Raw genomic sequence first — 24,097 nt, 5'->3', positions numbered from 1 at the left:
CACTCTGTGAGTACGTGCAGGCACACGTGTGAGTCTGCATAACCTACTGCTGAATTTTCAGTGAAGATATTTGCTTTGTTTTAAATATTCTTTTTAAATATTCTGACTAGAGACATTCTGCTTCAGCAATATCTCTATCAATATACCCAGGAGGAAATTTGACATATACAGTATAATCCTTCTGCTATTGAGTCTGTTACATTGAAAAAAAGGAAGCACAAAAAAATCAAATAGGATTCTTTTTGCACACTGCTTACTCTTTCTTAAATTTGCATTTTATACTGTGTGTGTACATACCACAAGATCATCACAAAGTGGTGTTATAGTACCGCTTTAATAAAATCAATTAAACCCTCCCACCAAAGCACACCCAAGTGTAGAGAGCAGCCACGTGTACAGAGGTGAGACACCAGAAGCAACTCTTCCAGTCTGCTCTGTTCAGTAAAGGTCTCACATACACCACTCAAAGCTCAAGAATAAACAGGACCAATGGAAAAGAGTTCAGATGAAATAGTTAGAAAAGCACAAATTTTAACTTATTGAGAAGAGTACAGAACACAGCTGGTTCAGCCCCAGCCAGCAGCTGAGCATCACACGGCCGCCTCCCATCCTTCCCCCATCCCCAGTGGAATGGGGAGGGGAATCAGAAAAAAAAGAGGTAAAACTTGTGGATTGGAATAAAGACAGTTTACCGGGACAGCAAAGAGAGAGAACATATTATGATATACAAAGAGGGTGATACACAATGCAATTTGCTCATCCATCGACAGGACACAACCTGACAGCCCTATGACCGCACATTCAGACCGTCCCAGAACCAGTGCTCCTCCTGACTAGTGATGGTGTTCCAGGTGGTGACACAGAGCATGGGATGTTTCCAGGCAGCTGGTGGTTGCTTCCACCATTGTAAGCACATGGCATTTGCTTGGTGTGTTTGTGGGGGTGTGACGTGATCAACCTGCAAAGCGTCCGCATATTGGTATTTCAATACAAAGGCTCTACCTGCTTGGCTTTCTTGATTGAAGCGCATGGCTCACATTCATGGGTGACCTATGAGAGAGCATCCATGGTCAAATCCACACCTCAGTCACAGGCACATTAATATGTTGCATCTCCTCCTTGCTGGGCTGAGGTGTCATGGGCCCAACGAGCTGTAAATCATATGCAGTATGAATATATGTTGATTACTGGCATCTCAGTATTCTTCAAGTTGCCACCTCAGTACACACATAATATAATAAAACATAACAAAAGGCTTGTCAGTTGAGATAAGGACAGGGAGAAATCATTCAGCAATTACTGTCATGGGCAAAACAGATTCAACTTAGAAAAAATTCATCTAATTCCCCCATTACCAAAACCTTGCACACAAATGCAAAACAGCTGCTATTTTGTTGGCCACATCTACTGGGATCTGGCAATGCCCATCTTGTCATTTTATTGCAAAAAACTGTAAGTCCTGTGCATCTCTTTTCAGTTCTTGATGCTGACCAAGCGCAGTCTGTTACAGCTTTCTCCAAGAGTCATACTTCCTAGTCATCAACTAGTTCACGTTACTCCCTCCCAGACCTCCTCCAGTTTGCTCCAAATAGTCTTGAAGCACAGTACAGACAGCTGGAGTGTATTTATCTTCTAGGCTACTTCTCTATTTATCCACCCAGCACAGCATTTGCCTGTTTCAGAGCAGTGAGGCACCTGGGGTCCATGCAGCTGTCACCCCCTCTGCTCATCCCACGCTGCCTCTGTCACTGCTGCTCATTGTGCAGCCAAGAGTTGCTGCCCAGCGTGGCGTGTGGCACCCTGTGAGCTGCACCCCCAGGTCTCAGATCACATTTGCAATTTGTCGTGATGAGTTTGAGTTCTGGTTCTGCTCTCCAGCATACACACAATCCCTCCCAAATGGCTGATCTTTGTATCTGGAAAAATGCAATATCAGCTCAGATATTAAGATGATCTTTCACATTAATTGCAATTAAGCACAGTTAGGGATCCTGTGGAAACTCCACCCTGGAGGCCCTTAGGAAAAAGCTAGCAAAACTTCTGTTTGAAAGGATATAGTTACACATGACCCTGCTCAGGGTGGAGAAAGGACTTGTGGAGATCCTTTCGGACATACTTCATGGGGACATGAAGACAAGGACTCTTGTTCCATTCAGACATTCATTTCACATCTCATTGTTGTGTGTCAGAGTGACAACACGCTGTGCCCAGTTGTGACAGCTGTCTTAGCAGCAAGCGCTCCAAGCACCAGAGGATCTTAAGGGAGCTTGTGGATGAAGTGAGAGTCCTTGCTTTCATGCCCTAAAGGACTCCCAACTTTCTCCAAAAGTGACCTCACTTGTTCCCTGTTCCCTTCCCTGCTCCTGTTCTTTCAAGCCTCAGCCAGAATTTAGCTGCTTTTCCCAGAAATCCTTCATTCCTGGAGATTGATGGGGTTTGTTTTGATCCCTAATCCCTGCGAATTTATACCTCTCTTCCAAAGGAAGGCGCGTGTCTCACTCTTCATCTAAGGCTCCATGTATTAATAACTTAGGAAATTTACAAAAGCCACATAAAAACCTTTGACCTGCTGGAAGCAAGAACCTATTGATTTAATATTTGTTTCACTACTACCAACTAATAAAAGGAGGAAACCAAGCCACTATATCACAAACTGTCACCAGGGGCTCAGAACACATCAGATCCCTTTTGGACTAAAGAATGAAGACTCATGTAAATTCCAATTCCATGCCAGCCATGGATTGTGGGTGGTACCTCAAATCACCTCCCTTCATTGGCTTTCAGCCCTCATCCCACTCCCATCACCTGCATACGACCAAGTGCACTCAGAACAGGACAAGTGACAGATGGGATAATTAGAAGGCTTTGAGTCATACATCAGTAAGTGCATGAGTGTTAGGGTATGTCAATTAGTACACTTACAAACAGAAGGGCTGAAAGTCAATCTAAATTACAGCACATGATCTCCAAATTCAGCTCTGCTGTCTTAAAATAGCCTTCTTGTCATCCTGAACACCAAACAGCCATGCCTGAAGCTGGATATACATTCCCTCTTTCATCAACAAATCTCTGCTCCTGCCCTGTCCTAATTGATGCATTACCTTGAGTTGTCACATCCCATTACACATGATGTGACATAGGATGACATAAATAATGTACCCCACTTTGATGTGAACAAATTCATCAGATTAGCTTTGGGGAAGAACAGGAAAGCAAAAATGTACTGAGGAGCAGTTTACTTTAATCATTCTTATATTTTTATTATTAGCAGGTTTATTTCCCCTCTCACTGAAGAGGAAGAAGAAAACCAAAGTTAAAAAAAACAATATTTCCTCACAAAAAAAAAACATTTAGGAAAGCTTTCACAGACCTTTTCTCCTGCAAAAATTAAATTGTCACTTCAGCACTGGTTGGCATTGAATTATCAGTCACCAGATATTAACAGATGCTCTTCATAGTTCTTTTGAGAAATGAAGGACATGAAGAAGAAAGGGTGTTCTTTGTTGACTTGTTCTTTGACTAAGCAGACTCTTTTTTCTCTTACTGATCTACAAACTGGATGTCCACAGATACCAAAATCTAGGCTAATGCCTAATCAAAGATCCAAAATAGTTAACTAAATCTCCAGTTAATTACAATCTGACCTAGCAAACCTCCTGCTTAATTGTGTGAGAAGGTAGAATAGCACTTAGAGAACCACAGCTTGCTGAGGATTGCTCCTCATGGCGAGCAATCTGCCAGAGTAGTGGTAAGACTGGGGTGTATTCATGTCTCTTTTTGAGCCCATGCACATTCCCTCACTCTTCTAAGAGTAAATGCTCGACAAATTCTTTTGTAGGTCTCTGGGTTGTGTTTCACCCTAATTTCCATCCTCTGCATTCCCACTGTATGTGATCACATGCAGATTAACTAAGGAAGGAATACAGCCCTCTCCTTTTAGTATTATCCATTGTGTTTTCACCATAGCTGTGTGAGTGAGAAACCTCCTTCTTGCTCAGGATGAAAAGGCAGGAGAGGGAGCTACGGTTTCCAGAGGCATCTTCCTAGATACAGCATCTGTACTTTCTGTTCCTTCTGATTTATAGGGATTATTTTTTCTTTTGTGGGACAAACTCACCGCTACATTAGGAAGGAGAGAAACCTAAGGTGATGCTGTACCCAGAATGAATTTGGCACAGTGACTTCAGATCATTCATTCTCAGGAGTGATATTTCAGAGCAGTTGATCTATGATGCATAGTAGGCAAATTTACACTGATGCCATAGGTGACTTTCTAATTTCATTTATGCTCAGACCATCCTCTTGCCTGGTATTGTAGGAAAGGTTTTAGCTGAAGCTATTGAGTTTGAAGGATTAGATAATAAGGATATGTAACTTTCATAATCAGAAATAAGTTCTGTTAGGATTTTGCACAGGAACATTATTAGTTCAGCACAGAATCTCTGGACAACCAATTTGATAATCCTTGACATTTGAAGGCAGCAGGAGAAGCAGCATCTGATTTAGAGACAATTAACTTTTGACTGAAAAAGAATGATGGCAGGAAGCAATCAGAACTAAAACCTAATCTTTCTGATATATATGAATTTCAAGAATTTTTCAGCTTGAAAATCGTTGTCACTGTTATAAACAGGATTCCAGGCAGATTTAGAAGACTGACAGATTTCCCTTATCACAAATACAGTAGCTGCAAATACAGTTCAAATAACAACCTTGATTTTTCTCACTTTCTAGATAGCTGCTAAAATTTGAATTATTTTTAAAGCTTCCTAGAGATATTTAACTTCATTACTGAAAATTATCTCAAAGTCTAAGGAACAAACTAACCAGCTCATGCTCTCCTTTTACCTTCCAGTTATAACAAGCCTTTGCCTTATTTACATGGGAGTCCACGCCCAGATTTAGTCTTAATTGTGATTCACATTAATATTTGGCCTTTACAGAAGAATGTGTATTATCCTCAACACTGATCTTCCTAAACTTTGAAATCCTACATTCTTCCTGAGGTGATGCCAGGAATGGCATGAACAGTAAACTTGTTTGGGGACAAACAAGAGCTGATGGAGGTAGTGGTCAGGGCTGTCCACCTGCTGCTGGGGAGGTGCCACAGATGCCTCCCCAATCCTGCTTCCCTTGCAGCCAGATGATCTGCATTATTATTGGACAGGAAAGCCCTAGCTCTGCCCTAGCTAACACTGAAAAACAATTTCTGCTTAATGGCTACTAATTCCATTCTAAGATACACACACTCAGAAGAGTTCGGCACTTGGCACCTTGATTTACTGTTCTAATGTAGGTTCCTGTCCAGTTTCTCTGAAAATTTATGGCTTCTACCAACATTTTCTGTATGAATTCATCTAAAGATAAAGACATTTCTCTGGTAATGCTGCAAGTGGGGTCATTCATGCAACATGGTTGGCAGCTTCACAGTAATCCCTGCCTTTTCAGGGAAGCAAAACTGAAAGCAGTATTCAAAGAACTTGGCTTCCCAGACCAGGTCTTCCTGGAGGAAGCTTTGCTAGGAAATCACAATTCTGCATTAATCTGGCTCAAGGCTGCCAACACAGAAATTGTGAGCAATGTAACTGCACAACAAAGTTGAAGAATCTATGCTAGGTTAGCAACAGGTTTACAGGAAATGGCATGGCCACTCCTACACCCTGCTGTCACTAAGGGTTTTGTGCTGAACATGGCTTTGGACCCCTGCAGAAACCAGCAGTAACCCAGCCTGGAGCAATGCAGAACCATGGTGTCAGGGATCCACCTGGTAACAGTAGTAGGACACATGCCAGAGCCCTCTGCAATGCAGGATTTCCTTCCCAGATGAAAGTCATGGCCAAGGACTATTAAGCAACATCCCCAGTGCCCCCTACTTCAGGGCTTTCATGAAATCAAAGAAAGGACAAGACTGCACTGAGCTTCCAGAATACAAGAAACCAGTCAGAGGCTCAACAGCTGAACATCTGCTACAAGCATCCAAAATGAACAATAGATCATTAACAAAGGCACCAGAAATAAATAGTAAGGGAGACGGTGCACTGAAACAAGAACTAGAGATGAGTAGAAGGAAGATGTGTTGTGATAGAGGCAGAATAGGTGCAGCTTGGGAGCAGATTTCAGGCCCTGGCAGTGTTGTCTAGACAGAGGATTTAAGCCAACTGTATTAGTAACAATCTTAATCCAAGTCCTTTTAGTAACTGATAATGTTGATACCAGCTAATCTGTGCCACAAACAGCTCTCTGCTTCCAAAGCTAAGGCAGAAGGCTAACCAGATCCAGTAACACTTAGCACATCCTTGGATCAAACTGTGGGCAGAATTCAATTGTCAACGTATATCCAATGCTGGTTAAGACTTCCTAAGGTATTCAAAGCCATATACATGGAGGTGGCAGGAAGCAGGGCATCTAGGACATCAGCAGGCTTTTCAAGCAGCAGCTGGAAGCCAGGAAACCTGCCAGGACTGACACTGACAGGAGTCCTACCCTGAAAGTCTGGGCCAACTTCATCCAGAGCTATCCTAACTTTTAGAAAAATATTTTTCCAACAAATTTTCTATACAGGCTTTAAAACCCCCTTAGCAGGTGTTTTATGTAAATCTGCTCTGAAGCACTAGTGTGCTCATCCCTCTTGGCTTGGACACACCTCCAGAGTGAAATCCTTGCCATGCTTTCTACCATCTCATCATTATTTAAGTCCCTTTATTGCCAAGGGGATAAGTACTGACTTTGCCTTTGAGAGGAGTGATGGAGGCAATATAGCTCTGCAACTGCCAAGAGAGGCTGCTGAGGTACTTTCTTTGGCAGGGGACCCAGGCATAAGTCTTACATGCATACTGCAAGGAGGTCAGCATATAGCATTCCTTACAATTGTAGGACACAGCAACCTGGAAACTACAAATCTGCATTAAACTGGGCTCCAACACAAGCACATTTGTGATGCAGTGGCAACTAGACTTTATAGAAGTTTTTTATTATAAAACCCAAAACCCCCTAGCTGAATTTTCAATAAATATACTTAGCCCTGTCATTCATTAATATACCTGCTGGCTAAAAATGACAAAGGAGTTCCAGCGTGTTCTAATATGTTCTCTGTTATGGAAGAGTCAAGAAATAATGTATTCACTTTTGAAATGCATAATCTATCGTGGTCAGTGCTCAGCTGTCTGTGTTCCTAATCACCGACAATTTATGTCGCCAAGAAGTAACATTAATCCCACATACTGACAGTAAGGAGGGAGTGAGTCTCCCAGAATTTATGCCCTTTCCCCCCTAGCAGGGGGAAGTTTCAAGTCTGAATTGATTCAGGGAAGCTGAGAGAATACCAGGAGTTGAGAAGGTGATTCTCTCATGTCTGAATGGAGAAACAAGAAACAGAAGTCCAAAGCAGACCCGCAGGAAAGACATTAAATTTGTGCATTCTCAGTAGAGATAAGGATGGCAGACTGGCACCTAAATATACCTGTGAACTGCTTATGGGTTCTGAGATACATTAATCCTAAATAGGTTTGTCTGGAATAAAGAACAGTGCTTTATTGGGATAGGTTTGTCCCTGCCTCACTGCATCCTTGCCTCTACAGAGGGACAGGTTGGCCATCCTTGCAGAGATGTCTGCAGTGAAAACCAGAAGTCTCTATCTTAAAGCACGGGATGGAAAGAGTTGCTGGAAAGAGCCCACCCAACAAGAAGTGTCACTGGAAGGTCTAAGACTGGTGCCTTGAGGACTGGCAGCAAGAAGGTCAAAGCAACAGAGTGGTAGAGAACTGCAACACCCTTCACCAGAAATACAACAAACCTGCCTCAGAACCTCTGTGCGAGAAACTGTGAGAAGGTTTTACAGCTTCCTGTAACTCAGAGGAGTTTCAATGCATCTAACAACACTGTTTACTAGTGGTTAATACTTGTATAAACACTTAAGCAATTAGAATCATTTTGCCCTAAAGCAGTTCCTGATCTCATATCATCCCAGAGACCCTCAGGTTGCCTGGATTCCCACAAAGCATACCGTTCCTATGAAGTAATGCTGGTTTATCATGCACAGTAAATCACGTCGCGTTTTCAGCCTTCCCCACAAGCATGAGATTGACAGTAACTATAGGCAAAACCTCTACAGTGCTGGTTTTGGAACTTTTAACTCCACTTGAGTGAGAATGCCCCTGTTTGGGTGCAGACCCACTTGTGAAACACAAGCTCAGCATGTGTCAGACCCACCAGCCCTCTTTGGGGCTGACCAACGCACCAAGTAGTTACTGTACAAACTCATTTCATGTTTGCTGCAATAAATGCAGTCATCTTGGTTCTGTAAGGAACAGTTACTCAATAGATTAACAATAAGGGAAATCATGAGACAAATTCCCCACTCTAAACAAACACAGTGATGTTTCTTGAGACCTTCCAACGTCAGACTTGCACAAGAAAAGGATGAGCTTAGCCCAAAGGCACAGCTCTGCATGTACTGTACTTCCCCTGTGTCAGAAAAGGGTTTCACATAGAGCCATCAGTCCAGCCCAGGCACAAACTGGCTTCCTGGCACCAAAGGGGACACACGCTGCATTAACTCTTTCCACGTTTGAAGGCGTATGGTGAGGAGGATGCAGTTAAAGTTTCCGTATCTGCCTCTCAGTGCCTATCACCTTGTCCCCAAATCCTTACCTCTTCAGGCTCCAGCTAAGAAATGAGCTTTACATTCCATTCAACTGATTTTTAAATTGCTTTTGAAAGAACACATCTGAAAACCTTGTGGCATCATCACCTCAGAGGGGTAAAACCAGAATTTCCCCAGTTGCAGAAACCGAAAGCAAAATATGAATAACCAAAACTGAAAGTCCAGAGGAATTCTTGGGCTTTTCCCAGTTGAACTGATTCAGACCCAGTCAGCAGCTGAGCACCACGTGCCGCTCGCTCACCCCTCCCACGGGAGGACAAAGTCCCTGTGGGGTAGGATGAGGACAGTTACTGACAGAACAGCCAGGGGAGCAACAACAGAGCCTGGCACAGAGTACACACATAGTGATACCACTGAGCACTTTACGGACCCGAGCACTTTATCGACCTGACACCCTGCAGAAAAAGGACTGCATATCTCCACTGTTTGGTGTTTGTTTCTTCCAGCCTTCAGGAATGATACCAAATGCCTCTCTGAAAAGGACAGAAAGAGAAATTGCTACTTTATACAATGAACTGCTGTCATACTGTAAAAAAATCCTAACTTGATCAGAAGACACACAATGTTCTGTAGTTCGGTTCAGCTCTTAATTAAGTTTTTCATTATGTTCAAAGGACCCTCTATAGTCTGAGAAATAAAATATTTTTAAAGGATTCTCTTGTCTCCATTGTTAAGATTGGCAGGAAGGGAAAGGACATCAGAGGACAGGTTTTCAGAGCACATTTTTCAGGACTGTTCAAATTTTAAGCCATTCCTACATCCCAGTCCAGGTACTTCACATTGAATCATGTTTGTTCATAAAATGCACATGTAATTCTGATGAAGAATGAAGAAAAATACAAGACTTTATTCTTAACCAATGATACCACTGTGTGAACAGGTATATTTTAATGTGTATCAAGTGGATTTAAGTGTTCCCAGATCTCTTTCAAAAAACAGCTCTGAAAATTTTCTGTTTGTCATCTTTTATTAATACATGAAGAGCTCTTTAAGGGCTAAGCTTAAAAAACAAAGAAAAAAAAGGCTTAATCTTTCCTGTATTTATTATTTATTAACTTATTAACAAAGAGTTGAAAGGCTTGTTCATCATCTATCAGTTGACAGTTTGTGATGGAGTCACAGAATCATAGAATGCACAGGGTTGGAAGGGACTTTTAAAGGTCATCTAGTCCAACCCCCCTGCAGTGAACAGGGACACCTTTAACTAGATGAGATTGCTCAGAGCTTCATCAAGCCTGACCTTGAATGTCTTCAAGGGGGCCTCCACCACCTCACTGGGCAACCTGTTCCAGCATCTCACCACCCTCATAGTAAAGAGCTTCTGCCTAATGTCTAATCTAAATCTACCCTGCCCTTGTTTAAGACCATTGTCCCTTGTCCTGTCACTACATGTCCTTACAGTCTCTCTCCAGCTTTCCTGTAGGCCCTTCAGGTACTGGAAGGTGCTGTGAGGTCTCCCCAGAGCCTTCCCTTCTCCAGACTGAACAAGCCCAACTCTCTCATCCTGCCTTTGTAGGACAGTTGCTCCAGCCTTCTGATCATCCTCGTGGCTTCTTCTGGACCTGCTCCAAGAGATCCACGCCCTTCTTGTACTAGTGCCTCAGAGCTGGACTCAGTACTGCAGGTGGGGTCTCGCCTGCAGTGAGGGGAGAATCACCTCTCTCAATCTGCTGGCCACACTCCTTTTGATGCAGCCCAGGATGCGATTGGCCTTCTGGGCTGCAAGTCACTTTGTTGGCTCATGCCCAGCTTTTCATCCATCAGTACCCCCAAGTCCTTTTCCACATGGCTGCTCTCTATCACTTCATCCCCCAGCCTGTATTGGTAGCAAGGATTGTCCCAACCCAAGAGCAGAACCTAACACTTATCCTTGTTGATCTTCATGAGGTTCACACATCCCCACCTCTATAGCTTGTCCAGGTCCCTCTGGATAACTTCCCTGCCCACTGGAGTCTAAACTGCACCACTCATCTTGGTGGCATCTGCAAATTTGCTGAGGCTGCACTTGATCCCTCTATGCCCCTGATGAAGAATTAAACAACTCTGATGTGGACATCAGCAGAGCCATGCACGATACCAAACACATGGCCAGGACATTTGCCCTCCTCATATTACACCAAGCCAAAATGGAGCAACACAGCAGCAGCTACAGTAAGCCCCAGTTGTCCCATGGAGTTTTCAGCTCTCCAAGGCAGCAGCTAGGCATCTTGCCACCCAAGGATCTTTTTCTTGAACAAATACAAGATCAAAAAACACATCTGAATGACACAGCTCATATGCTTGTGCCTTTGGGAGGCTGGACATTAGTAAGAAATGTTGACAGTTTTGTTTTGGTTTTATCGACAACCAAAACTGCTGACCCTCTGTAATGCTGTTTACATAATGTGAGAGACCTATTTCAGTGTAAAATGGCATTTCTACCAGACATGGCTTCCATTACCAGGAACTCCTGGCACAGAAACATGCTCTTCTAGGATACTTCATTTTAGAGTCCTTTAACAGCCTTATAAATAGGTCCACCACTCACAGGAAGCACCTGAGAAGTAATTCAGGTAAAGACAAATACATTATTAGATAATCTACATTAATTTTATGCCAATATTGGGATACTTATTAGCAACTGGTCAAAATACCCTGCTACACAGATCCTAATTGCAACTTCTTTCAGAAGTATATCATTGCACATAGTGGAGCTCACTTCATTTGCATGCTTTAATGTCTTCATCTCAGTAATCAAGTAATAGGAAGCATGCATGAACTGACAGAACACTGCATCCTTCTATTTCAGATTCTGTGCTTTATTTCCTTTTCCATTGTATGCAAAGGGTCATTTTGCACAGTTAATAAAGTTTGTTTCTCCCCTGAAATGTGGCAGCCCTACTCTAACATTCATCTAATTAAGAGGAAAAGGGCTTTACCTATTCCACATGCGTGATTCACACAGGAATTTCTAAGGCACTGAAGTATGACTCCTGGAAAGGCAGTGACCCCCCCAGCCTGTGTGCACCATTCTCCACTCAGCATATGCACTTATCTGACAGGTGCTGCTCAGGGAGCCTGTCCTCCTTCTCCTTACCCTTTTGAAGAGAACTTGCCCATTAATCTATTTTTACTGATCAACTTGAATAGTCTTTTCTGGAATGTTTAGCTGGGTATCATCAGCCCAAGTGAACAGGATATGGATTGTTCATACAAAATACTCCTGTAATTATAGTCTCTGATAGTGAGCAGTGAATACAAGAGCTATTCTCATTTTAAACTAATTAAGCATGAAAAGATGTCAGGCTCTTATTATCAATCTCAATCACTCAGCAGTAGCAACACTTGCAGATAAGGTCAAAATTTGTTTCCATTGTCTCCAAAGACAAAAGCATGCTATGGCATTGACCAGAGGAGACCTCTCTGCAGAGCTGATTCCCAAATTCAGCTTGCTTGTGTGTGCCATCACTGGCAGAACAGTGATAGCAGCAGCAACTGCCCGTGACTCTGACAAGTTTGATGTGCTGGCAAAGAACTGCAGCCTTCTGGGGCACTTAGGTAGATTTTCAAGTAACCTACAGTTCCTGGGAAGTTTGGAAACTCTCTGAAGGAAAAATAGGATGTCCTCCCTTGAAACCAGTACATGGTAAAGACACAACCTTTCACTTCTGACAGAAAAATTCTGACTGTCTTGTGACCCTCCAAGATAACTACTCTGGATTTGCCTTGCTGTTTCTCTGCTGCAAGCAAAAAAAGCCATGAATTAGCTTTCAGAACAGGCATGAGATGCCTGAGTATATTTCTGGGCCATGGCCAACCTAAATCCACAGCGTTCCAGAATCATGGATGACTTAGGACCCCATACAACCAAAGCCAAAGCACAAGAGTCTGGGAAAAGATAATACTGAAGCTCACATGACACTGGCACCAAAGAAAGCAATCATCATGCCAAGAGTTTTTTGTGGCTTGTTATAAAGAATAGTCAGCATAGCAGTAGGCTGAAAAAATTAGAGGTTGGATTCCCATGGAATGCTGTAACCCTGAGTGCTGCCAGGCCCCCATGGACAGCTTTTCACCAAGTAGGTACAGGGTTATTCGCATGTAGAACAAGAAGCTTCGCTGCTGCTCAAAAGGATTTTCTCTGCTGTCCCCAAGAACAACAGGCAGTTTGTTGGTTTCAACAGAAATGCAGGAACCCGTGCTTGAGCAGTCCCAAGCACAAACACAGGCCGGAGGAAGAATGAACTGAGAGCAGCTCTGAGGAGGTGGTGTTGGTGGATGGTAAGATCAACATGACCCAGAAATATGCATCACAAGAAGCATGACCAGCTACTGTGCTTTTGTGATACCCCACCTGCAGTACTATGCCCAACTCTGGGGTCCCCAATAGAAGGACATGGACCTCATGGAGTGGGTCCAGAGGAGGGGCACAGAAATGATGAGAGGGTTGGGACACCTTTCCTATAAAGACAGGCTGAGAGAGTTGGGCTTATTCAGACTAGAGAAGGCTATGGGGAGACATTACAGCACCTTCCAGTACCTAAAGGGGTACAGGAAAGCTGTAGAAGGACTGTTTGTAAGGGAATGTAGAGATAGGACAAGGTGCAATGGTTTTTAACTGAAGGAGGGCAGATTTAGATCAGATATGAGGGTGGTGAGGCTCTGGCACAGAGTGCCCAGAGAAGCTGCGGCTGCGCCTAGGTCACTGGCAGGGTTCAAGGCCAGGTTGGATGGGGCTTTGGGCAGCCTGGGCTAGTGTAGGGTGTCCCTGCCCATGGCAGTGGGTTGGGACTAGATAATCTTTAAGGTCCCCTCCAACCCAAACTTTCCCATGAATTCTATGAATATTAAACCAGCTGTAGCATTTCCTCTGGTTTCTAAGTAAAAGAAATATATCCAGCAGGTATATATATATAAAACTGGAAAGAATCTCCTAACATATTCATAATTTCACTATCAACAGTATCTTTTCTAAAGATTCTCCCAGACATATTACCACAATTCTATCTCTCCATACCCAAAAACAAATAAGCAATAACCATTTTTAATTTTGTGCTATGAAGATATACCAGAGAAAGCAGAGATAATTTACTAACTCTTCACTGTGACTTGGATTGGTTTTGAAACCAATTGTGGAGAACTGTTTTATGGATAGAGACAAGTAGATTGAATTGAGTTTTGTGAGATGTACTATATATCATATGCATCCCACAGATTTTGGATCATTTGGTTCAAATAGTTTCAAAAGAGGAAGTTATTTCATTAGGACAGCCTGGTGGTAAAGTTACCCACAAATCACTGCATTTCAAATTGCAATTTACTGTGCAATCCCCTTCCTTTCTTGCGTGAGGCTGGAATCTTGTTCTCAGGGTAGAGTGGAAACTGGAACCCACCCAAAGCAAACACTATAAATCTTGTTTGACAGTTTTTATAGTAGAATTTTTATATGGAGACAAGATGTTAGATGGTGATGCGATTTTTCTGCTGTACATGCAGTCCCCAAGACTTTCAGATCTTGCAAACACTTACACACATACATAAATGGAAGTCATTTCATTAAGCAGATGCGCTGTTCTGACGAAAAACGCTGTATCTGTCCCTAAACACTTGCAAAATTCACGAGTCACAAGGCCTTTTAGCGGAAATAGTCGAGATCCCATCTCAGATTTTTCAGCTCTTTTGTCTGTTTTGTTTTCTTAATTGACCACAGTCACCCCAAATATCCTCAAACAGGGACTGTGGTACCCACAGACTTCTGAAGAAGTATCATTCTTTAGACAAGACAGGGTTACAGGCATATAAACTCATTAACTGTCCCTTTGAGATTGTAACCATGTTGTAATAGCACAGTGCTGTTTCATCAACATGGTTTTGTATCTTTTTGTGGTGATAGGAGAGCAGCAAATTCTTTCTAAAATCTGGTACCTTGGTTATGAGCCTCCAAGACCCTGTGAACCTCTGTTCTCAAGTTTCTTTGACACTAGATCTCCAGGTTTGTTTGGGAAGATGATGAAAAACACGTCCTCAAGGTCTGCAATGGCAGGTGCACAAAAGGGAAAAAAATCCACTTGCAGAACTGTCAGAAATTTTAAATTGCAGCTGGCAAAATAACGGACATCAGCAGATGCAAAGGACTTATAGGGTGCATGGGGGAGGGGGAAGCAGAAATAGTCTGTGGCACCACAACCATCTCAGCTTCCTCATTCTCATTCCTCACTGACAGACAAGTACTGTCAGCAAAGACAGAAGAGTATAATGAGCCTCAGTTACATGGACAGCAAGCACTTCTGATGTCATTATACACAGTACAGAAAATAGGCACACAGCACCATAAACAAATTTAAATTCACAAAAGGAATTGGGTGGAAGTTAATCTGCAAGAGTTTCCCAAATTAGTTGAATTTAGGATATGAGATTTTGAGATACTTGTGTTTTGTGAGTCCTTAAAATTTAAAACTCCCTTTTGAGTGTGTGTGATTAATGGAGGCAATGCTTTAAACTGGCAAACTCAAGAGCTGAGGAGTCCCCTTGGAATCCCTGGAACAATTCCTGCTCTTCTGTTAAGCTCTGAATCAGGCCTCAGGAATCTGATGAACTTCATATACTTCAGAAAAGGCAATTGTGCTCTCTAGGGGAGCCCCCTTAAACTCCAGCTTCTACTACTAATCAGAAATAAATTTTAGTGAGCCCTAGAAAATGTCAGGGCTGTTTAATGAACATGCTGGCTAGACCTGCCCCAACTAACAATCAATGTGCATTATTGATAACTTGCTCTCTTAGCTGCTGAAGATGCTGGAGCATTCAAGGAAATCAGACCCAGCTCATCAGCACAGCCTCATTACCAAAAAAGCCATGACGGGAGCAGACCCTGTACCAACACAAGGCTGGAGGGGCTACATGCTCCAGCACTTGGTAGAAGTCAGCTCCCAGAGAACAATCACAGTGCACGCTGTGACAAGCCAGGTCCCTAGGGATCTTCAGTGGTCAGGGAGTAAAAGAGCTCTTGTATCTCTCACTGAAAACAGACAAAGAAAGAGAAAAGCCCCATCAAGCACCTTTGGTTGAACCGTCCTGCACAGATGGCCATTCAGCGAGTCGCTCATCCGTGTCAGTGACAGGTTCCTGCCAAGGGTCAGGCTTTGGGGAGTGATGTGGCAGTATCTTCCTGCAGTCAGACCCATTTAGTCACTCAGTAGTAGAATACTTCTCAGGAGATGAAACCACTGCACATAAGGAAGCTACATATTAGTATTTCTGAGGTGTAGGCAGATGGCAGTTATTAGGCAGGTATTACTACATCATTACTCATAACTTGATGCTGAAGATGCAGGTCACTGCCTTTGAATCCCCAAAATATATGTTATTTCCAAAGCAGTGAATTTCTGCTAGCACTTACCCAGTGTATGTAAAGCAGGTTAACCCTGCTGCCAGCAATACCAGGCCAGGCCAGGAGGCAGAGGACAGTCTGCTAAAGCATGGAGAAAGCTTTGATGCCCCAGGACATACAAATGGTTTCTTTCTTACTCCCCAGGGGCATCAGGGTTTAACACAACAAACTGGACAAACTGCTACTGTTCAGCACACCAAGCACTTAACACATCTGGGGCAGCAGCAGATGTACTCCAAGACATCTTACCTGGGCAGCAGCAATGACAGCAGCCTATTCCCTCCCAACAAAAAGGCCATCAAGGACTGCAACAGCAGCCTGAGGACAGCTTGGGCCCATGCCTGATGTCTGCAGCTCCCAACAGCCCTGTGCTGTAGAGGAGCCTGCATGTAGGAACTCCAGCTCACAAACTGGCCTCAAGCCAGCATGTGCTCACTGGGCATGAGAGATGTTTTTTCATCAGGTGAGTGTTTCTCTTCAGCAGCTGCTCCCTGCACGCCCTAAGGAATGCACAGCAATGCAGGACATACCATAGATCCTCACAGAGTTCTGTCTTTAAATGGCCATAAGCGGGTACCTGCTGTAAAACACAGCCACCCTATAAAGTGTGCAGGTACACTGCTTAAAGAGAAAAGCAGTTGTGAAATCAGTTCAGAAAAAAAAAATTAGTGTAAAATAACGCTTTACTACCCAATTTAAGAGAAGGGTCTGTCACTTACCCTGGTCTCAGATAGTTTGCAAGACTCCAACAAGCTAAGTGAGTGTTTGTACCTATGAGCTACAGCCTTTGCCCAGGCTTTTCCTTTTTTTGCCAAAACTACAGTACACTGAACAGGAACACAGTCACACCCTTTGGCAACATGTCTGGGACAGCCCAGCCAGCTACGAGCATCCCAGGAGCATCTCAGTCCCCAGCGCCGCGCTGTCACACGGACCTGACCAACTGTGAAGAGAGGCACCAGCACAGTGAGCCCTGGCTGAAAGTCTGCAGCAACAAAGCAAACCTCGGCTATGGAAACGCAGCCTTGAGTCTAAGGCCGCCCTCTCCCCACCTGCTTTTTCCTCACATTGTCACACAGAGTGGCTGTGCCTCTCCTCAGGCTGTGAAACCTTATCAGACAGGCATTTTAAGATTTCCCCCCACAAGTGGGGAAAAATAAGCTGGTTCCTTTCAGAACTTAGCAACAGAGCTGCCTATGAACCTGCTTTTCATGGGTAACATTAGTAAAACTCTAGAAACAGCAAAACCAAGCAGTGGCTCTGTTTACTGGTGCATGGTGCATACAATTCCAATAGATTTTCCTAAATTACTGTCCAGTGAACATTATAGCAGCACTTACCAAAACCTGGAACAGGAGAGCTTTTAGCTAAGCTGTTGTTTCTTTGCCACAAGAAAAAGGTACATTAAGCAGCAAGTCACTAAACTAACAAGACAAGATGTCTCATTGTTACTGTAGTAGCAAAGGAAATGCTGAACTGCAAGACAACTGAGTTCTTATCTTGGAAATAGCTTCTTTATGAGACATATCCTGCTAAGGTTAAAAAAAAATGAAAACCGAGCAATAAAAATCTTGGGTTTGAGCTAAAGAATATATTATAACGTTCATACAGATAAAAGGCAAAAAGATTTGGGCATTTTCTAAAGCTCAATGTCACAATACGTAAATTAAAGTGAGTTTTGATTAGCCCATCTTCATGAGTAGCAGCCATATATGTGCATCCAGATGATTTTTATTACATGCTGTTTCATATTGCCCAATATCTTAATTGAAGAACATTTACAGAGATCCAAGATGTCCAGCAAAAGTTTCCCTACCCTGGCATCCAGGTAGCAGAGAGGTTAAGGACTGCTTGAGATTCTGGGAGGGTATTCAGTTGGAAACCAGTTCTCCTAAAAATACCAGGCAGGTGCAGCTCTCCCACCTGCTCTTTCAGAGCTCTCCAATACATGTAATATTTTTCAGGACACACCTCTGAGATTTGAGTCTCCAAAATAACAGGTTAACAACATCAACAACAGATTTTGTGCAGCTACTGCATCTGCTGCTGCGTCAGGACAAGCTGGTGCTCATCTGAAATCCACTGACTTCCGTAGGTGCCACCTAAGGGTTTTGGTGTCTCTTGCAAGTGTGCTTATAGGAGTCAGCTATCAGAGCTCTGCAGTGTACAGATTCTTGGGGACTTCTAATATTACCAGCCATGATTACAGCATTGGCTGTCAGGGCTGGCAACTGAAAAGGGAATCTGTTCTGAAGAGAGTCCACAGAAAAGCAAAAAAGTTTGTAAGGTGCATGTGCTCAGCAGCTAGGACAAGTCACTCATTTCTACCCTTCAGCCATGTAATGAGAAGTTAATTATGAAAATTCACAAAACAAGTGGAAAATGTAGCTACTGAATTCCTTATGCATCTTCAATCTCATGATCTTCGGTAGACTGTAAAGTACCTGCCATATTTTGTTTGGGAGGATGATGTGATATTTTATTGTCCTGCAGTGCATGATGAATGTTAAATCAGCACAGTATCTCCAAATATGAAGGGAAAAACAAAACAAAACAAAAATAACACACAAAAAGCTACCCCTCAAAACCAAAAGAAACCAAACCACACAACAAACAGAGAATTTGCCTTCAATTAAATTATTTTAACGCTGTAAAATACATTTTTCTATAGGAACAAGCAGCTTTTACTCACAATGAAGAATTAATCATAGAATAATTTAGGTTGGAAAAGACCCCTAAGATCATCAAGTTCAAACAAACCTAGTACTGCCAAGCCCACCACCAAACCATGTCCCTAAGCACCATATCTACATGTACTTTAAATACCTTTAGGGATGATGACTCAACCGTTTCCCTGGGCAGCCTGTTCTACTGCTTGACAGCATTTTCAGTGAATAAATTTTTCCTAATATCCAATCTAAATGTTCCATGGCACAACTTTAGGATGTTTCCTCTTATTCTATCACTTGTTACATGGGAGAAGGGACTGACACCCACTGGGCTAGACCCTCCTTTCAGGCAGTTGCAGAGTGATAAGGTGTCCCCTAAGCCTCCTCTTCTCCAGGCTAAACGTGTGTTCCCTCAGCCACCCCTCATAAGACTCGCTCTCTAGACTCTTCATCAGCTTTGTTGCCCTTCTCTGGATAGGGTCCAACACCTCACTGTCCTTCTTGTCCTGAGGGCCCAAAACCAAATGCGGTAGTCAAGGTTTGGGCTCATCAGAGCTGAGTACAGGGGGACAATCACTTCCCTACTGCTGGCCCCACTGTTTCTGACACACATTTAAATTCCACTGTGCTTTAAACAGAACAGATGGGTTTGTTTATATCTGAAAGCATCTAACTAGTCAAACACTTTCCTTATTGTACAAAGAAGATTTATCAGAAATATATATTATTTTATCATAGCAAACATACACAGTAAAGTCCATGAACAAAAATAAGAGTCTGGCTGCCCAATAAAATACATCTTAGTGTGAGAGAGAGTGGAGGAGAACTCACAAAACGCATCCACAGCGTTTCATAGTGACAGAAACTGTCGTGTCCTGTTGTTGTACAGCGTGGAAGAACAACGCTTCATTCTATCAAACAATATTCTGGCATCAACAGCATATTATTAAAGTTTAGAATCGGGCAACTTATCACTTAGCTCTTTTGTATTGAATGCCAATCAAGTGAAATACATCATTTTGGCACTGGCAGTAGCAAAATGAGTGATGGAACACCCAAAAATTTTAAAATCATAGAAAGGAATGGGATTGTAAATAAAGCTACAGGCCTATCAAAAAAACCAAGACACAGATGAACTAGTGAAATGTCTTCTCTGTTTTTAATAGTGTAAAATTTAGGATTACAGTTTAAGAAAGTAACTGAGTTGGATGCAGAAAGATACATTTTGCAGCACCTAAGCTAAAGGTATATCCTGATTAAAAACAAACTGTAAAGTCTGTTCTTCTAACTGTGAGTTACTGACTTCTAGGACGAGTGATTCCTCAGCATTTCTATTATTTTGATACCTAATTACATCATTAATCATATCTTATATAACATATTTGAAAGATTTAATCCAAAGGGAACAGTAATGGAACTACGTAATGCTTAGAAAAAGAAATTTCTGACAGATTCACATAATTCTTTAGAAGCTGTCAAACAACTGTGGAGTGTCTTGCTGTCAGCCAAGGTGAGCTATGAAACCTTAGTGTTGATGGTTATTAATGAACTTTCAACCTTGAAGGGGGGAGGAGAGGGCAAAATTCTAATTATCTGAAAAATAGAGTAGAGCCCTTTTAATACTTCAGTGTTTCTGTGTTCTATTGAAATAGGAAATCTATGTTAAGTAGCACAATCCTATATGGGAATCTCTTTTATTTTATTAGGAATACATACATATTTGAGACTACTGAAGGTCAGGACAAAGTCATCAGCCTTCTTACGGCAAATGGACTGAACTACATCTGGAATGATTTACATGGCAATTTTATTTTTTCCCAAGCATACAACTTACTCCAATCCTAAAGACAGTTGAATGGCTTCCTCCCCCTGAGGTTGCAAGCATTGCAAGAAATCCCTTTGTGAGTAAATGGAAACACAGGCATCCACTCTGTTCACTGCAGCAGAAGCTTCGCTCTTGCACAAATGTTTCTTAACAGAGAGGTCAAGGAGTACAAAGACTTATTTCTGTGCTGATGCTCCTCCTACCTACTGATAGGATATAACAGCAACATCTTCTCTGATGGCTGATATGTGATTCTTTAGTTCTGAACATAAAAATGTCTCACAGAAGCAAAAAGAAAATGGAGCTGAGGGGATGGGAACAGATAAATATGGGGCAAAATAGCCCTGATCAGTTTGCCATGCAAATTCCACAGTATTCCCATGCATTAGAGAAGTTAATAGCTACATGAAATGCTACTTTCCCTCCTTAATAAGCTAGATATAAAGCTAAAACTTATGTCTAAGTTATTCATGTTTAAGTCACTAGAAATGACCATGAAGTGACATGTGTAGTGGCACAGGCATTAATGCACTTTTCTGGTTTTATGCATTTCAGAGAAGTACAAGTTTGGTGCACACAAAGGATAGGGGCAGCTGAAGGGGATGCATTCAGTATTCTTGTATTTTTGAAAGTCCAGTACCTCAATATAACTCTTGCCCTTCCCCAGAGATCTTTGTCAAAGGATCAGTGAGAATGCACAGCAGCTTTTACAAAGCAGCTAAGAAATTCTGTCTTTTCTTAATGTCACATCGAAAACAAAGATAATTAAAAAAGACTCTTTGTAAATTCAAAAAAAAAAGATTGATTTTTTTTCTGTAAAGTTTTAATGCCGTGAATGCAATCCTCAGAAAAATGGAATCAATATAAACTCAATATTTGGAAGTTCCTATTTATGTAATGACATCAGGTAGTCTGCAATTTAAATTGTATTCATTTTGACTGTGGTGACATTTTCACATAGAAGAAAAGTGATTCAAGGCTATATGAAACACATCTTTAAAATGAAGTATCTTTAACCCTGGAATACACATTCTCTAAATTAAAACACTGGTGCAGAATATGTCAGAATATGTTTTTCTATCGACATGTCTAAGTTTCAGATTGTGTGTGTGTGATGGGTATTGAGAAATTTCAGCCCTGAAGAACTAAAGATCTCTGACTTACATTCAAGCATTTCGAAGTGCAAACAGGTCAGATCAAAGAAATATGAGCAAATAATGGATACATGCTTTTACTTAGAAACAGCTGTGGCAGGAAATACAACTCTCTAGCCAGATTGCAAGGAAAGAACATTATTTGCATTCTCTACACAAACACACATGTTTGGGATTTTTAGTTTGCATAAAATTTACCAGTAGAAACAATGAATAAAGGTCAGAGCCATGAGCTTCAACATTTTATCTGGCAGAGGAGAGAGGAGGTGGTTGCATAAACTAATCTGTATCACTGCAGCATCCTGCTGCAAGTAGAGCGATTTTCCTCCAAACAATGGGTTTGCACTGAAGTTTCATAAGCTTCCTTTATGCTACTCAAAATCATAATGCACATTTCCACATGGTAACATCTCTCCTGGGCTTGAGTGTGGCCAGTTTATCATTGACAATGGGATTTTTTAATTAGTATAGAGAATTCAGCAATGGAGTTCACTGGACACCAGCGACCAGCAATGGTGGAGAGCCAAGCAAAGTAAAGGAATAAATATCTGTGTACAGACTGGACCAGACCATAGGAAGCAGCTCTTATGACCACTGCAGAAGAAACAGTTTATTTAGGACATTTCTCTGCATTACAACTCCTGTGCATACACACTAAAAATGCGTGTGGTTAAGATAAATATCACTTGGCATTGGGGACTAGGAGCATCCAGAAATCGAAGCCTGCAATGCTGTTTGTGCCACAGTACGTCAATCGTGTTTCTCAGTGCTTGTGTTACCAGGAATCTTTACCACCAGAGAGCTGAGGATGCCCAGGGACTTTTTTTAAATACTTTCAAGGTCTTGGAAGTTCCCCTAAATGTAAAAGTCTGTGACTACTGCTACAGTCCCAGTCCCATACAGCAGGGCTCGGCGAAAAGATTAGTCTCTCCCTCTCCTCTGCAAGTGAAAAGCAGTTCAGAGACTTTTAATTTAACTGTAAGAGTAAAAATCAAAACACAGAAATAGTCCAGAACAGAGGGTTTGAGAGGGTTACCTCACAGGCCACAGCTAAAAGCAACTGTTAAAGAGCAGGTGGGTTTAGCCAGAAGGCCTTTTTTATACCAAACATGGTTTGAGAAATTCTTAGGCCCTCTCAGCTCCTACTAAAGGTTAACGTGCTTTAAAGAGCTGTCACAGGAGTTATTGAAGCACACTTTCAGCAGAAAAGCATGGGTTTCCTTAAACATCAAAAGTGTTTGGCTGTATTCAGTTGTCTCTGAAAATACAGGTAACCAGTGCTGATCCAGGAGGGCTCTCTGGTGAGCTTGCTAGGCTTAGGTCTGTCTTTGTATCACACCTGCCTTGAACATTCACAACTATTAAAAGAGATTTATGAGATTATAGAAATAGGTTTGTTCTGCCAGAAGTAATATAGTTTTAAAGACCAAAGTTTTAGGTTCAAAGACTTTCTATAGATATTTATAGCATCCTTCTGATAAAGACTATTTCAGATAAACAGTTAGATGTATTCTACAGAGACACTGTAAACTGTCATGTACTACTAGAAAAAAAAGGAAAAAAGAGCTGAGATTTGCTCCTTATCTTTTATTTTTCCTCCTCTCCATATTTTTAAAACCCAGTCAGCTCCCCAAATATCAAGCTCTCTACAAAATCTCAGGGCAACTAAAAAATTGCAACTCAGATTTTAAAATGGTGTTTGAGATCCTCTCTTTCCCCCCTGCAAATCCACAGTCATTGATGCTTTCATCGTTCTGCCACAACAGAAACTCAGGATCAGCAGCTACTGACTCCTGCAAAATCCTAGTTCAGCCCTGGATAAAGTTAATCATTCCTGAGCAAATAGTGAGATGCTGCAACCTCTGCAGAACAAAGCAGGAGACTACACAATACAAGCTGTATCCTAATGCACATGCACAAGGGGGAGGCATTCACTAGATTTTAAGCACTTGAACTAGGAACCTTAGTACAAGTCCTTTAACACAGTGCTTCGGGTGCATCATAGTGAGGGTTTCAAGTGCCTCAGGATCTGTGTCAAGACATCTCCAGTTCTCATTCACCTCCAAAGTTCTGGTGCTTGTGATTGCTAGGTGATATCTAGAGGTGATAAACAGCACTGCAGGGAATACATACAGCAACTCCACAGACACGTGACCAAATAAAACCCCATTGTGACTAGCAACTATTCAAACATTATAAACACTTGGTTAACTGTGTTTTAACATGCTCTGTTCAGATCTGTCATTTCTGTGGATCAGCCCAGCTGCAACTGAGCACCATGCAGTTGTTCTCACCCCTTCCCCCAGCAGGACGGGAAGGAGAAGGATAAAACTTCTGCACTGGGATAAGGACAGTTTACTGGGACAGCAAAGGGAGAGGGAGCACAACTGCAATGCCTCTGTGCCAATCCCCCTGGCATGG

This window comes from Gallinula chloropus (genome assembly GCF_964237585.1).
Source record: "Gallinula chloropus genome assembly, chromosome: 11".
Lineage (NCBI taxonomy): Eukaryota > Metazoa > Chordata > Aves > Gruiformes > Rallidae > Gallinula > Gallinula chloropus.
Note: the sequence above shows the minus strand (reverse complement) of the source record.